At 34.3% G+C, this 17,897-nt stretch overlaps 1 protein-coding gene and 1 long non-coding RNA gene across 3 annotated transcripts in view; one reads left to right on the top strand and one right to left on the bottom strand.

The window, feature by feature from the left end:
* LOC136033273 (epithelial splicing regulatory protein 1-like) overlaps positions 1–17,897 on the bottom strand; it is a 219,262-nt gene that overhangs the window by 33,621 nt on the left and 167,744 nt on the right. The window lies entirely within an intron of this gene.
* On the top strand, positions 10,429–13,262 carry LOC136033275 (uncharacterized). Its single transcript, XR_010618897.1, has 2 exons — positions 10,429–10,533; positions 13,074–13,262. It is a non-coding gene; the product is annotated as an uncharacterized LOC136033275 (long non-coding RNA).

Genomic DNA, 17,897 nt, shown 5'->3' with positions numbered 1-17,897 from the left:
ACCGCAGAACTGGACCACTGCCATCACTGCAGCTTCCAATATTTTAATATCTTCCCATTTTTCCAAACTCTTTTCAACTATGAAAAAATACCCTTGGCAATTCTACTTTCAATGTTTTGGCACTGCACCCAGCTTCTTTACTAATAACAATACCAAGTTAAGTGAAGCTATCTACTTGATCGGTCTTCGCGTTACCCAGCATCACCTCTTCAGCTTAACTTACTCCGAGTCTTAGCGACTTAGCCCTCTTAACAATAATTTTGAGCCTACTGCTGCTCCCTGAACCCTCAAACCTTCAAAAATTCCCTCTTTTTACAAACATTTTCATCTAAAATCCTCGAATTGTCAGCATAATCTAAGTCTAGGAGAGTTTTACTTCTTCAATTGATCAAGTGTCCTCTCATAGCCTTTGCTGTGCTCTTTAGACAAAGTCTGTCAAAATGAGCCATATAAATAGGAATAAAACCCAACCCTGCTTAAATCTTGATTGAATACGAAGCCATCTACTTACCTTATTTCATACCTTAACCGTTGCTATGTCATTTTTGTAAATAGGCCTAATCCCTTTAATGTATAAGTGATTCTGGTATAACGCACAAGGATAGGGACTCCGCTAAAGCTTTTTTATCAGCTGAATGAAACGGTTAGTCATAATCTACCAAACTTAGGACTTGGTGACATGGTGACTCAGGCACTTCTCAACTATTAATCCAAGAGTGAAAATGTGGTCGAAGCATCCTCCCCCCTTCCTAAAACTACACTATTATTCTCTTAAAATTTAACCTTCATTATCTCAGAGTCTAAAAAGTATCATCATACTAAGTAATTTCCTTCCAACAGAAATCAAGCTAATATCTCTACATTTACCACACTCACTTTTATCCATTTTTATGGCACTTGGTATTAACCAAGTGACATATAGCAGTCGCCAATTCTGTCGGTCTGTCTGTCTGTCTGTCGGTCCCGGTTTTGCTACTTTAAGCACTTCCAGGTAAGCTAGGACGATGAAATTTGGCAAACGTATCAGGGACCGGACCAGATTCGATTAGAAATAGTCGTTTTCCCGATTTGACCATCTGGGGGGGAGTGGGGGCCCGGTTAATTCGCAAAAAATAGAAAAAATGAAGTATTTTTAACTTATCAGCGGGTATTTGGATCTTAATGAAATTTGATGTTTGAAATGATATTGTGTCTTAGAGCTCTTATTTTAAATCGCGACCGGATCTGATGACATTGGGGGGAGTTGGAGGGGGAAAACCTAAAGTCCCGGTTTTGCTACTTTAGACACTTCCAGGTAAGCTAGGACGATGAAATTTGGCAAGCGTATCAGGGTCCGGACCAGATTAAATTAGAAATAGTCGTTTTCCCGATTTGACCATCTGGGGGGGGGGGAGTAGGGGCCGGTTAAATCGGAAAAATAGAAAAAATGAAGTATTTTTAACTTATGAGCGGGTGATTGGATCTTAATGAAATTTGATGTTTGGAATGATATTGTGTCTCAGAGCTCTTATTTTAAATCCCGACTGGGTCTGATGACATTGGGGGGAGTTGGAGTGGGGAAACCTAAAATCTTGGAAAACACTTAGAGTAGAGGGATCGGGATGAAACTTGATGGGAAAAATAAGCGCAAGTCCCAGATACATGATTGACATAATTGGAACTTATTTGCTCTCTTTGGGGTAGTTGGGGGGGGGGGGGGGAGTAAGTCTTAAAAATTAGAAAAATGAGGTATTTTCAACTTACGAACGGGTGATCGGATCTCAATGAAATTTGATGTTTAGAAGGATATCGTGTCTTAGAGCTCTTATTTTAAATCCCGACCGGATCTGGTGATGGGGGCGGGGAGTTTTGGGTAGTTGGGGGGGGGTTAATTCTGAAAAATTAGAAAAAATGAGGTATTTTTAACTTACGAACGGGTGATTGGATCTCCATGAAATTTGATTTTTAGAAGGATATCGTGGCTCAAAGCTCTTATTTTAAATCCTGACCGGATCTGGTGACATTGGGGGAAGTTTGGGGTGGGGAGACCTAAAATGATGGGAAACGCTTAGATTGGAGGGATTGGGATGAAACTTGGTTGGAAAAATAAGCAAAAGTCTTGCATACGTAATTTACATAATTGGAACGGATCCGCTCAATTGCGGGGGGGGGGGGGGGGGGGGGGTAATTCTGAAAAATAAGAAAAATAACGTATTTTTAACTTACGAAGGAGTGATCGGATCTTCATGAAACTTCATATTTAGAAGGACCTCGTAACTCCGATATCTTATTTTAAATCTCAACCGGATCAAACGTAATTGGGGGGGGGCAGTTGGGGGGACCGGAAATCTTAGAAAATACTTAAAGCGGTGAGATCAGGATGAAACTGGATGGGAAGAATAGAAACCTGTCTAAGATACGTGACTGACATAACTGGACCGGATCTGCTCTCTTTGGTGGAATTGGGAGGGGGAGGTAATTTTGAAAATTGAGGTATTTGTAACTTACGAAAGGGTGACCAGATCTTAATGAGCTCTTGGCTCTTCCGACCTCGTACCATATGAGCTCTCGGCTCTTCCGACCTCGTCACAAGTGCCATATGAGCTCTTAGCTCTTGTTTTATAGAGGGGTTTCATTAGAGTTTTCCTAAAATCGTCAGGCACTTCTTCTTTTTCAAAAATCATATTCACAAACTTCAGTAGTTTATCTCTAACTTCACAAATAACAGATTTAAAGGACTCATTTACCACGCCATCAGAAACTGGAGCCTCATTATTTCTTAATCCTTTTACTACTGTCGCTAATTCCTCCTCATATAAAGCTTTCTAAATCTTTTAAATCTTTCTTCACTTCCAAAGTGTAACAAACTTTTCCTGCAAAGCACAATTTTAAAATGCTCTGCAATCTCTCTTTAACTCCTTCCTTACCAGTAATTGAGTCTCCTCCCTTTAACTTTGAAAAGACCAGATTGACTGCTCCCTTTCAATTTGTTAACGTGCGAGTACAATATTTTACCATTATGACGTCTGGCTGCATCTTAAAGATCTTCAGTGATTTTACCCATGGCCTCCAGTTCATACCTTCTTAGTTCACTTTTTGATGCTTTTTCGACTTTCTTTACATTCCTGTTATTTTCATATCATCTATCATTCTAATATTTCTTGCACAAGCCCCCCCCCTCTTTACTAACTTATATCATTTTAACTAATATTTCTAGCAGCGTTCCTAATTTTCCTCCCTAAGACACCATCTGCGACTTCAAAAATTATTTTCATACAATTGCTCCATCCATTTTGTACACCATCAAATTTTAGACTCTCCAATATAGTATTTTACTGTTCCTGGAAAACTCAATTCTGATCCTGAAGTCTAACAACATCATAATTTTCCAGAAGATAATTACCCTTCCTAAATTTCAACTTTAGGCTAACCCTAGACACTACTAGATGGTGGTCTTTACTTTTAACATCAACTAGCTGGGTCCCCGGCGGCAAAGCCGCCGTGGCTAGTTGCCAAGGCTAGTTGGCTACCTTGGCTAGTTGCCAAAATTACCTTGGCTAGTTGCCAAGATAGCTTCACAAGGAGTGAAACTACCTTGTTTCATAAGAATGGCGTTAGAAAATATTTACCTGCTGGATGTATTTTTCCAGATATGTGTACGGCACTATTTTTCTGTGCCTACTGTGAGGTATGCCCCTGGCTCTAGCAAATTACAACCGATGGGTAAATGTATGACAGTTCATATTATTGACTTACCAATAAAGTGAATATACCATTCGATGCCTTTTTTATGCTCTTTACGAATATAATAATCGCTTCTACTGCAAATTCAAACTTAAGTACTTTTTGACCCAACCTAACTAAGAAAAGCTAGTAACACTTAAGAAGCATTCACGGATTATGAAAACTTTTGCCAGTAAGCTGCCTAGCTCTTTTCCAGCGTTTTATTTGTCAAAGGCAGTACCGAAACGAAACAAAACGAACGCGGAATACCATACAATTGGCCATAAAAATCGGTCGGATCGTTCTGTTTTAAACAAGGAGGCTGTTTTAAAGTGGAGGGATAAAAGGGGTTGTTACTCTGGGCACAAACATTTTAGGGGCGCAAAATTTCAAATAAATAGTCTAACGATCATAATCATTTTGTATTTTTTTAGTTTTATTTTACTAAAATAAAGTAGAGGCGCAGTTGGCATTAAGCATAATCCAAGCGAATCTGAAATTTTCATTTTTTTTGCATATCTTCATCACTATTCCTTGAAAATGGAAGTAAGTTAAAAAAAAAGTGAAAGTAAAAGATATACTTTAATTAATTTTATTTCTTTTGTGATATTTTTTATTTAAATTTGTTAATAAACGCAAATTTGTAAATAAAAGATAATTTCTTCTAGTGAAAATTCCATTGGTCTTAGAAATCGCTTTCCAGCATAAAAAAAATACTGGACATTGAACATGTTAATGAAACAAGCTCCTGAACAATACAACAAGAATCCCAGAGGTTTGCTTTAAAAAATTTCAGGGGATATTATTCAACAGTCTATGAAGGATAGCTCTATATAACAGAAAGCTCGGGTCTTCTTAGAAATCACCTTCTAACATTGGAAAAAATACTGAATCTTGAATATAAATGGAGCAAACTCCTGTTCAATTCCCTGCCCATCGAACCTTGTGACACTCCAGGCATCTTAACAAATCTTGAAAAATACTGGTGGAACCACTCTTGGAAAAGTTATTAAAAAACATTACATCTGTGCAGGCTATGAGGAAAAGTAAAACGAACACTGATACAGGGTAACTAGTTGTGCATTTTATTGAAAGTTAAAAGAACAATAATTTACAAAATACAATAATCTAAAACATTTCTAAATTTGCATACAGCTAGATATTGGAACAAAACTAAAACAAACTAAAGAACATAATTAAAAAAATGCGATAAAACGGAATATAAAATAATTCAGTAATCATATTTTAACGTAACTTCGCTTGGCCTTTAAATACCATACGAAACATAATATCAACAAAAATTTACCTAATATTTAACAACCATACTAACATATCGCGTCGTCACTACCATATCTAAAGGGCATATCTGGCAATTTATGCAGTAACAATCTTCTACACAGGCGCATATGCATTATACTTAATTGTGCGCTCAGTAAGGGAATAACTAATTTGTAGTTTTCTACAAACCAACCTTGAAACTCACCAACTAATAAAGCTAACAAAATATTTGGACGAGAATTCTCACCCGAAGGCAACTGCCACATCTTGTTGTGGCGGTTGGAAGTGCCAGAAATTTATTTTCATATGAAAAAGCAATTAAAGAGCAGCACATTTTGATTTATTTTTTCGCCTTTAATTTTCCTTTATATTCAGAGCCAGAAGTTAAATAGTATTTCAGAAATGGTACGATCATATTAAAGGATACAACATGAGCCAAAACCATATGTAGGGGGAGGTACGAGCTACTTGGTTTGAAACACCCCTCAAAATATTTCTTTGACTCGTAAATTGATCGTAGAAGTACAGGTAAAAAAACATCTATAAAAAAAAAAAAAAAAAAAAAAAAAAAAAAATCTGACCCGTAAATTCGTCTTAAAAATACAGGAGTAAAGAACCTAGTGGGACTTTACCCCTTAAATTATAATTTAAAACTATTTTAAAAAAATAGGAGTAAAGAATACGGAGTGGGAGGGGGGTAATGAAATTTTTTCACATAAAAGGTATTTTTTTTCAAAACGTTAGGGAGGGGCGATTTTTTTTTTCAATAAAAATACTAAAAAGGTATTTTTTTAAAATCAAGATAGGAGAGGAGTAAAAACACAGAGCAGGGCAGTTGACCCCGCCCCTTTATTGGTACACCTGAATAACATTTATTATTAGAAAACAGCCAGGTTGTGACTCGACACTCAAGTGAAGCTCTACCCCTACGTGAAGTTGCTTTCTGTATAGGCCTATGGGACTGTTCATGCACTGATGTTTAATAGAAAGAGGGTCTAATCAGATTTATTTGAACACAAAATGACCAGACACAAGGGAAATTTTAAAACAAAAACTGTCAGTTATGACCTTTTAGACATGAAAATGAAAGATATATAACAAGGGATAATCAAGGAAATTTCTGGCAGAGATTCAAGCGATAAAAGTTCAAGCGAATTCATACCTCTGCTAAACATTATTGCACATCCTACTATAAATTGAAAGGCAGTTGGTGAAACATTTAAAGAATATTTACTTCGCTATTTCGTGGCCCTTCCGACTAAGCACTTTTGACTATTTGGGTGACATGTTAATAGATGGTAAGACTGTACGAGTGAAACGACTTTTGGGGAATCGTGCCTCAAAATTGTCAGTCGCAGTGGGTTTATTTAATAAACACGGCTCTGAAAATTGTACAGTCCCCAAACATAGTTTTACAATAAAAGAAGGTAAACAATATTTTCATTCAATTTTTCATATTTTGAATTAATTATCTAAAACAAATAATGATAATAAAAGAGGAAAAACTACATAGTGCTGATCTAAAAATAGGGGGAAAGAATATGAAGCACTAAACACATGTGTTGACAGTACCCAAAATAGTTAAACCTATATACATTTTTTATCTTTTTCTTTAACTTTTTTTTCAGACAAATGCTGCTTTACTCATGATTTGACTAGCCTTTGAAAAATTAGTTATAAAACTTTTCCGATTACCACTTATTTGGTTATAATATTACAGCTTGAAAATATAACATTTTCTTTCGTTTTTAGCCACTTCATTCAGGGGTGCCAACTGAGGGGAGGAGGCATTTGCCACCCAGATTTTGTAAAATGCCTTTTTTGGTATTATCAATCAAAAAATTAAAAAAAAAAAAAAAACAGAAAAGCCCCACCCACCTCAAATTTTTAAAAATGATCGCAAAAAAACTGAAAAAAAAAAATCCTTCCTCCTTTACATTTTCGTGAATTGGCACCCCTGACTACATTAATACATCCGTCGTAGCATTAAGGAGTCTATACACTAGCAATCACTCTTCCTCAACTCCCCCCTCCTTTACAGCTCCTAACCTATCTTGACCATTCAAAATCCCCAAAGATTTTATGATCATTTTGTTAGATTATTCCAGTCTAATTTGCGGCAATTTACATTTCTTTTACCTCTTTTTATACAGATTTACCTAGAGCAATTAGGCTGCAACATAAGCTGCAACATTTACCTAGAGCAACATAAACTGCAACATTTACCTAGAGCAATTAGGCTGCAACATAAGTTACTTAAATGCTGTGTTATTTAAAATGTACATTAGTTCGGTATCTGAAAGCTATTAGAAACCTATGGTTCAAGTCAAACAATATTTATTAAGTTAAATTTAAATAAAATTCGTAATTACTAACAAATTGATAATCTAATTTATACAACTAAAAACATCAAACTTAGCAGTTTGAGAATTAATTAAAAATACATTGGAAAAAAAATTATATTCATAAAAATTCAATTTGGACAAACATATTCAGGAATACGTAGCGAATTTAATATCACAAACTTAAATAAAGATTAATATTACTTTTAAACCCATTGTGTGTCATTGAATAAAGCTGACAAAAAGGGGCATTTATATGACTCAACTTGTATTGTCTCCTGGAAATCGAAATCCCCACATCCTAATTTAACTGAGTAGCAGTAACATACAGTCAATATCTCTTTGTGTGTAGGAGAGGGGGGGGGACAAACGCTTAAAATACACTAAAAGATAAGACAATTTATGTAGTAAATATATGAAGTTATTTCGACATTTCTAGGCGGAGGGACCAAAGTCTAGGAGGGACATTTAGATGGACCAAAGTGCCTCCTCACATCCCTTTGCCTGCCTGAAGGTCTAGTACGAAGCTTTGAGGGGTCTGCCCTCAAAAATATAAAATTACCATCTCCAAAGAATTCTTTCGTTAGATTTTTTTTGCAAAAATAAATTTTGTAGCCACAAATTATATTGTTTAAGTCATTGAAAGCATTCAGGATGCATTAATTTGAAATACTTTTTATCTCATGCTAAGGGATGTCATTCGGGTTGAAGTACAAGCTTCTTTGGAGGGGGGGGGGGGATCTGTCCTCTAGATTATAACCCCGCCTTTTTTTTATGGTTACATTCACGTACATGCACATAACTATCATCCTTATTTGATGTCAATGATTAAAATAAAATAAATTTTGATAAGCTAATAAACGATTATGAATGCTCGTATATCAATGGAACTTGAATACGAAATAGCGACAGGCAAATTCAAAGCTATGGTGATATAACACCAAACTTATAGTTAAAGTTAGTACAAGGGAGTATAATAACAAATTAGAATAGCATATCAAATCTGTATATCGTAGCATGCTATAATAAGTAATATCATTGAATAAATTAATGATAATAATTAATATAAATAAACAGCGTTGTGATGATGCCAATGATGTAACAGCAAGCGGAAGTGATGTACTATTAGCTAATTATTAAACTAAACACACTAAATGATTGAAGGATTCTGTCTGCCCCACTACATGATTGACCATTTTGTCCTTTAAGCTTCAGGTCTTTTTCTTATTCTTTATAATGAGAAAAAATCTTAAATCTAAATAAATTAATTTATAAAATTAGATAATAATACAAGAAAAACAAAAAATAATATAAAATAAAATAATAGTAAAATAAAAAATAGGGGCTAATGTACGATTTTTTCGTTTGTTTATAACCTAGAATTAATTTATAAATAATAATGTATACAATAAAACAATAATACAAGAAAAAAATTAAACAATAAATATAAAATAAGGGGTAAAAATGAAATTGATGTGTCCACTTTTAGATTTTTCAGATCAGACATGGTCTTATGTAATATTTAACTTTTTCCTATTGCAGCCTAAAAACGACTCTTGATTCGAAAACAGATAAAATTTATTTTTCACCATTAATAACTCACGTAACCTAAATGACCTTTTGCAAATAAACCATCATTAATATTAACTGAATAAAGGGTGGACATGACTTATTTCTGATCTGAAGGATTATAGAGTAGGACCAACACAGATATATAAAAAAAAAAAAATTCTTACCTTCGTAAATTTCTTAATTATTTCCCCCATTAGAAAAAAAATTTGTGACAAATGTAGGTGTTTCCGATGTAAGTTAAAGGTTAAAAATACGATATGGGAAGCTGTGAGATATGGCTCCCGCACCTATATTGTCTGATCCAATTTTTTTTTTGTTAATTCTTTATTTTTCTCATGCATTTTTTTCGTATTTTTACTCCACCTATTTACAACTGCGTTTTGACTTATAAATTATTTAATTCATTTGCATATATTCATTTATGTTGCAGTAATCACATTAAGTTGCAGCTTGCACGATAATATAAGTTTATGGTGCAGCTTGCACCATAAACCAGTAAAAGTTGGTCCAATTTCCGAGATACGAAAATTAGATAGCGTCGTGCATTAATTCTATTTTTCCGAGTCGTGGTAAGGATTTTCAGCGTTCAAGGACAATGTCAATTTTTGCACACACACCCCCCACCATTACTTTCCAGGTCATAGTATTGATTGAAATACTTCATGAGAGATGGACAAGATTAAAAATAAGGTGGATGGGGTAAAGGAAACAGTGCATGTAGGCAGGAAAAAAGTTACCAAATGAACTACACTGATTCACTAATATAGATTTATTTTTACTCAAAGGTGGTGCATATATATATATATATATATATATATATATATATATATATATATATATATATATATATCTTCATCAGCCCTTTACTTCAAACTCAGATTAAAGGTGTATTTTGAAAGCAGATGAATTTACGATTGATATATTCATATATCCAGTCAATTTTTATAAAATACTTAAAATTCTGCCTTAATAACGGATTAAAAACAGTACAACGAATAACTTATAAATTAACAAAGTTAAATCATTGATTGTCATACAGAAAACACAAAAAAAAATCATTTTGAAGAGCGACTAGTATAGAATTAAAAGAAAATTGCCACCCAATTTACAACCATGTTGCCAAACAATTTACAATGTTGCCAAGCATTTGACAATTTAAGGCACAGGGAATGCAGAAAAAAACAAATCACTAAAAAGTGCGGAAAAAGAACTACCATCATTGGGTAGTTTTTAGGTAGTGCAACTATCACAAAACGTGCTAAAAAAAAAAACTAATTTCGGAAGACATATGTGATTAAGTCGCTATAAGCACCAAATTTAGTGCAATACACAATTATTAGCCAATCAGAGGCATTCAAACGACTAAAACTGAAAAAAAAACTAAAAAAACATAAATTAGTAAAGCATAACTGCACTGCAAACAGATGACGCTACTAGCGTTTGGCAAGATGGTAAATAATTCTTATCCAAGTTGGTGACTCCTCAAGCTTCATGTTCCTGCAATTCAATTACACCTTGTCAAACTCGCCAGAGCTGGTGATGGAATCTGTAACAGAATTGGTAGATTTCCGTGACTCGGTGTTGTAAATGAAACAGACAACTAATTATACTCGAATTGAATGAAAATGAGCCCTTGGGGGTAAGTCAACCGTGAGTTTTTAATTACTTGGAAAATTAATTTAGTTCCCGTGAATAAAAGCTATTATGGAGCAAAAACCTTGAATACATTTATAGCATTATATTAAAATTGTTTAAAACACTTTACAGTTTAAAATTATCTTCAACAGAAACATTTAAAGTAAAAAAAAAACACAAATGCAATTTAACACTTCGTGTGAACAAAAAAGCATTGTTTTGAACAACAGAATTTATTTTCTGTTATTTTACAGCCAGACTTATGAAAGCCTGGATGCGACAGAATCCGTTTGGTTCTGTCGAACTCAAGTATTTTGAAGTACCAAAGACAGTGAAAGATGAAATTTGTTTAAATTGGCTAAATAATAACATACACATCCATGCATCTTAAAAATTAGGAAAATTCAATTTTTATTGAAAAAACCTGCACATGCAATTATGCAGTTTTTGAAAGTAGTGGGCGCCAAATTTGAAAAAAAAATGTGGATGAAGAATAAGTAAAGAAATAATCTAAAAATATGGCACAGAAATCTTAGAAGATGCAAGAAAAAATAAAAATTTACTTTAAAGATCTAATTGTCTTTGGGAGTCAACCGAATTTGATGTCTTTTTTACGAACGGTAACGTTGTTTCAATTTAAATAATTAGTTTCATTAGTTTATTTTAACGTTCTAACGTGGCAACACTAACGAAAATTTGGTATTGACCTAAACTCTACAATTTTGAAATGACGAAAAACAAATCTTAGAAAATCACGGTTCCAAGTTATAAATAGTCCTAAGATGGGTCCAGAGGGGCAACCATATTTTACAATTTTGATGGCTTTGGTACTTTAAAACCTAAAAGAAAGACACTGCAAGGTTTGTTTCTCAAATAGGAAGTTGTTATAAAAACATGCTTCCGCGGTTCGAGAATTAGTTAAAGAAAGAGCTGATTCTCACTTCCTGCTTCTAATTACTAGGCTGCTACTAGTTATTTTTAGTTGATTATAAATAATTATCGTTGTACATGTATTATTTTTTAATTATTTAACCATCTAGAAAAATAGCCATATTTTATACAAATTAAGGAGAAGAAGAGTGACCACTATTTCAAAGTTTTCTATTATTCCATTAGCTTATTCTTTTTTAATATCTTATTTTTAAGATTCTTTCAATTTAAATCATTTATCCCATAAGCTTTCCTTTAATTGGTTGGCATATGTGAGATATTTTCACAAGCCAACGACATTATTCTTTACTTATGGAAAGACAAACAACACCAGCATTGCGTAACATGATTGAACCTTCTCAAATTCTAGATCAGAAAAAAAGTAATATTGAAATCCTTCTGATTGGTTGCCCTATCTGAACATTTTGCCCAATCAAAAGATAAAGAGTTTTTGAACCAAGATAAGTTATACAGGTAATCTTTGTTTCTCTGTGTGCAAATTTTTCTTATGATGTACTGCAAATCTCCGCAGCGCACACTAAAAAGACGTATCTGACATACTTTTGAAATAATCATCAAAACTGTGAAATAATCATCAAATTGAAATAATCATCAAATAATCATGTGAAATAATCATCAAATTGAAATAATCATCAAATAATCATCATTTACTAATCAATTCTCAGTTACGAGAGTAAGCAGGGCAATGAAGGCCAAAGCTTGTTGGAACATAAGTTGCCTCCTGAGAACTGCTTAGCAAATAGTTTAGGGTAATTATCGCAGAAGTATGAAAATGTCAGATACGACTTTGCCCAACATTGATGCCCAACACTGAAATCTCCAGCATCACCGAAACACATTAATGCTACTACTACTACTACTAAAAACTCACCGCAGCACCAAGCCGCCTTAGGCCAACAGCTACGCACGCTCCTCCTCCATCCCAATCTATTAAAAGCCTCCCTCTTTACGCCCTTCCAGGGAGTTCCTGTTTCCCTTAGACCTTTCTTTACGACATCCTCCCACCCCAACTGAGGACGAGCTGCTTTCCGTTTAGCCCTAGACAGTTGGCCAAAAAGGACAATCTTTGGCAACGCTTTCATGAAAGTTGAAAATAAAATTACTCGGGCTCGGGCTTAATATCATTACCGAGACACTGAATGACACAAATGATGAAATGTGAAGAATGGTACTTATACAGAAAATAAAATTGGTTGTAAGCTTGGCTTGAGAAAAAGCCTAAATTTGAATGTCTTTTGTTCACTCGTTTTGGCATATCATATTAGACAAGAAGGTGGATTCGTATTTAACTATTTTCCGCGTCATTTTTTCATGATATAAAATGAAAGATGCTATGTCTACAGAAATATTTATTACTAGCCTTATGGAATCACAACATATTGATGACACCAGACTTTAGAAGATGCTTCTACAGGCAATATGTTATTTCCCTCTTCTATTAATTAATTGAATTTCGAAATCAGACAAGATCTGATCAGACAGGATTGTCTCCCCACATTCTCGCCAGGAACACAAAAAAAAAAAAAAATGAGAATGACGAAATGTTGTAGTATTTATGACAGTATTTATGACAAAGTAATGACACTTTTCTAGGAAGAAGCCTGTTTGCAGAAACCCAGCTCCTCAAGATGTTTCGGGTTGACTCCCCTAGAATGACATACCAGTTGAAGATATAAGAAAATTATGAAAAGCTCAAAATTTTAGAACACCTTAAGAATTTTGCCTGCCGTTGCAGAGGATATTAACAGGTTATCACTTTCAAAATATGAGAAACTTTTTATATATTACTGTCCCTTTTACTATTTACTAACAAAACACGAAAGGAATAGACGGGTTGTGATAATTAGATGGAAACATACGGTACACTGCATTAGAATTCAAGATATTTATAGCCTTCACCATCACCATCAGAAATCTACCAATCCAAACAAACACGAACATAGGTAAACAAAAGAACATAACAGGCTAAGGAGAACTTAATTAAAATATATTTTCGACGTAACACCTTAAATTAGGTATCCTTTTTTCAGACCACACAGTCTTTATATGGCGAACAAATTAATGTTCAAATGGGGATAAATCCACTTATTTGGTATTGAAAACAGGTAAAAAAGTCTAGATATTTCGATAACATATACAACGAACGTCATCAGTACAAATACTAAATCATTAAAACTGAAACTAACATATTTATATAGAACAATATAATAAACTTTCGGGTCATTTATTACATATAGTGAATAACCCGGAAGTTCATTATTTTATGAATGACCCGAAAGTTAATTATCTTGTTTATATAACGAAAGTAAAACAGTTCAAAATAGGGATGATACCTTTTTATTGACAGTGAATAGATATAAAATTATTTAACTGGATATTTCGAACACATATACAGTGTTCATCATCAGCAGTAAAACTAAAAAACTTTTTAGTTTTACTGCTGATGAATGAACACTGTATATGTGTTCGAAATATCCAGTTAAATAATTTTATATCTACTCACTGTCAATAAAAAGGTATCATCCGTATTTTGAACTGTTTTACTTTCGTCATGGAAAGGCAGTGTGGTCTTCGAAGTTATCTTGTTTATATAAATAGTTTCAATTTTAATACTTTGTGTTTGTAGTGGTGACAGTCGCTGTATATGTGACCGAAATATCTAGACTTTTGTACCTGTTTTCACTGTCTAAATAAATGGATTTATCCCCATTTGAACTTTTATTTATTCGTTAATTAAAATAGCTAATACTAACAATATCTAGGAATCTAGGCACAGTGGCATCGCTTAGGGGAGGCAATTACTTCATAGATTTCGAAAAACTGAATTACTTTTTTTTGTATTAAGTGTTTCATTTGGGAAAAAATCAAAAAAACTTAAAACTACCTTCCATAGATTTTAGCATCCCCCCTTTAAATCTTTGTGAATTGACACTCCTATCAAAACTTGAAGCATATTTCCGAGGTTATTTTAAAACCACTTTTTCTAAACCAATAAAAAGTTATGCCGCTGGTGGGGAGACAACAAATAAATAAAAAAGATTACATTTTATGCGATCTGAGCCAAACATTTCATAAAAGTACATAAAAAATATTTTTTAATTCTAAAGTGAACTAGTTTCAAATAATGGAAAATATTAAGGATTCTGGGATTGTGTCGAAAATTGAAGTACATTTTCGCATTATAATCAATCCACCTGGATCTACAATGGCACACATTTATAGTGGATACTAGTCACCGTTTTAGTGTTTTCAATGAAGACTTAAATAGAACTTAAAAGAACTTTTGCAAGACCGTATCCAGGGGGGGGGGTTGAACCCCTTTGCCCTCCTCCCGAAATGTCCGTCCAACTTGTAAAAACTTACCCAAAATGCAGATGAACAAACTTATGATGTGTTAATTAAAGTTTTATTTTGTGTCAAAGGCCCTCGAACAAAATTGTGGATACCGCCCTGATCTTATATTATAGCCAAAATGTCTGTACTTAGGACTTGGGTTTATTTTTCCTTTGAGTGTGTTGTCCCTATTTCTTTCTGATTCTGTATATTTTTATAAAGTCTAAGAATTATTAGAAAAATGGCATTCATTTTTGTGACGTCTCCTTGCTCGACAGGCATTTTGAGTTTTTCGAGGAGCTAGCTTATTTTCTTCAAAAACAATCCTACCCTATAAAAAAGATTATGCTGCTGACGAGACAAAAGGGTCAACAAATATAAAATTACTTTTCATGGGATCCCAGTAAAATGGTTCGCAAAACAAAACGACAAATGCTTTAGGATTCTAAAATGAGCTAACTAAAATAATTAAAATAGTCTACCATTTTAGTAATTATTTTGTATTATCTACCAGGCATGAACACGAGAGTTTTTTTTTTTTGGGGGGGGAGAGGTCCCAGCTTCGAATAGAACCTGTAATAAACACGCAAATTGTATGAGAAAATATAGAACACTATAGTGAAAAAGAATCAGATATATGAAGGGGGAGGGTATAGACACCAAGCCTCCCTTCATGTATACGAGCGTAGTATCTTCAAAGCGACCAAAGTTTTAGTCATGTTTACAACTTCATAGCTCTACAAATTTTAGTGACGTTTTTGTAACAAGCGTATGTCGTAAGGCCCATTCACGGTGAGATTTTACTAGTATCCAGTTTTGGCCAGTGTTAACTTGAGCCAATCAGAATTCTTTAAAGAATTTTTTAGTCCATCAGAAAATTCTGTCAAAAGTCTGACTGGATTAAATTAGCGCAAGCTAAATCTCATTACTAGTAAAATCTCATTTTGAATAGGCCTTACTATATTCTTTTATGCCACAAGCAAAAGCAGATTGTTTTTCCAGATAAACCTTTCCCCAATAAATATTAGTTAATTACCTCTTACTTCCTTTAGAATAAGTAATGATTTCCTTTAGTTGAAAGATTCTGCAGGAACTAGGGTTAATTGTTGAATTTTAGCGATTAATAAAAAAAATTAATTTATAAATAATTCATGTTCAGTACAAATCGGACAATGGAATTCGATGAACTGAATCCAACAGTTTTTTCTTAATCTTCTTAGTCTTACTATTTAGAATCTTACGAAATTCATCTTCAAGATTATTTAGAGTCTTGTTTTGCCTGGTTTGGGCTCAAGTTCACGGCAGTATCCAGTATTTTTGTGTGGAGTAGGGGGGAGGTGGGAAATTACAAAAATAAATACAAAATGCTACAAATTTTGTTTACATTTATTTGGGTTACCTTTTCCTGATTCGGAGAAACTACTGCTGTCAATAACCAAAACTCCGCATTGGCTAATCCTAGGTATATCTATGGTTGGCAGCACCGGATATATGGTCAGTCCAACAAGTACTCAGACTGAGGAGGATAGGGAGAATCCTGATAGGGAGGGGGTTGTTTTGAGGGACCTTTTCAGGAAAATCTATTAAAAAGTAGCCTTTAATGCCCTTTTTTATTTTGACTCTCTGACAAGTATCCCCTTGTCTCTATCCCCCGACAGCACGCATATCCCTTATAATATAAATTAGTTTACTTAAAAGTCACTAAGGTTAAAAATTCAGGTTTTTCTGAGAGATACAATTTACGAGAAGGGCATGGGCTACTGCACTTCAACTTTTAATCAGCTTTAAAGCAAAAACTGGTGAATATATAAAATGTTTATTTTACCGAAAGCAATCCACAATCAAGGTCAGAGGCGTTAGTAGCCAAAATGTTTGGAAGGTGGGGCTGTAACGGATTTTACCGACTGGCTAGTCATTTTACCGACTGATTTGACTGATACTAATTTTAAAATTATCTTTTTTTATCGTCAGAGGCAGATCTTCTTTCATTGATTTTACGTCATATATTTCCATTAGCTCATTTACCTAGTGGGAAAAAATGGCATTTCGTGCCACTATTTTACCGATTCAGTTTTTTTTACTGATTACAATGTTATTTTTACTGAATACAGTTTTTTTTTAACTGACTACAATGAAAACAATTGGAACGGCCCTCTAGAGCACAATCTTGGGGAGGCTCAATTTGACAAGAGCGCCAATAATTGACCATATTGACAAATTTATTCTAAAAAAGAGTGAAAAAAGAAAACAAACAGGAAAAGAGGGCGCCAGAAAAATCTTGGGGCCAGGGTCCCCCCCTTGGATCCGCCAGTGTGACTATTGAAGCATTTGTAATATCTGTGAGCTAACTGTGTAATACCCTCTTCGTGAAATATTATCACCAATGATTTGAATAGAGATGTGGTAGTTGCTTTGAGCTGCTGCCTTGAGCCTGCATCAGCCTTAAACTTGCCTTGAGACTGCCTTGCAGTCTTGAGACTGCAGAGCTTGAAACTTGGAGAGCTTGAGCCTGCTGCCTTGAGCTTGAGACTGCTGTCTTCCAAGCTGATTTTTCTACTCAAGGAAAAGTTGAGAGTCATTCGGCGCGAAGTCGGGACTATAAGGTGAGTGTTTGGAAATGTCCTATTTAAATTGCTCAAGGACTGCGAGGACGGGATATTCATGGATCAAAACCACTCCGGCAGTCAGCCCGTCTTTTCTTCTGTTTCGCCAAGCGCTCCGTAAGCCTTCAAATAAACGTTCAAATGGGTGTAAGTCCACTTATTTAGACAGTGAAAACAGGTATAAAAATCTAGAAGTCGAAACATCTAGACTTTTGTACCTGTTTTCGCTATCTAAATAAATGGACTTATCCCTTTTTGAATGTTTATTTGTTCGTCATAAAAAGGCAGTGTGGTCTGGGAAAAGGATACCTAATTTAAGGTATTACGTCGAAAATCCGTAGGCCTTGCAAAGCTTCCCAAGTAATTATTTTTCCTGGTGGCATAGACTCTACAAGCAATACACCTTTTCTATCCCCAAAACAGTTGCCATTATCATGCGGTTGGTAAGGGATCGTTTAAATTTTTGGGCTCGTTTTGGAAA

Source organism: Artemia franciscana, chromosome 11 (assembly GCF_032884065.1).
Source record: "Artemia franciscana chromosome 11, ASM3288406v1, whole genome shotgun sequence".
Taxonomy (NCBI): Eukaryota; Metazoa; Arthropoda; class Branchiopoda; order Anostraca; family Artemiidae; genus Artemia; species Artemia franciscana.
Note: the sequence above shows the minus strand (reverse complement) of the source record. Positions and strands in the feature narration are given on the sequence as shown.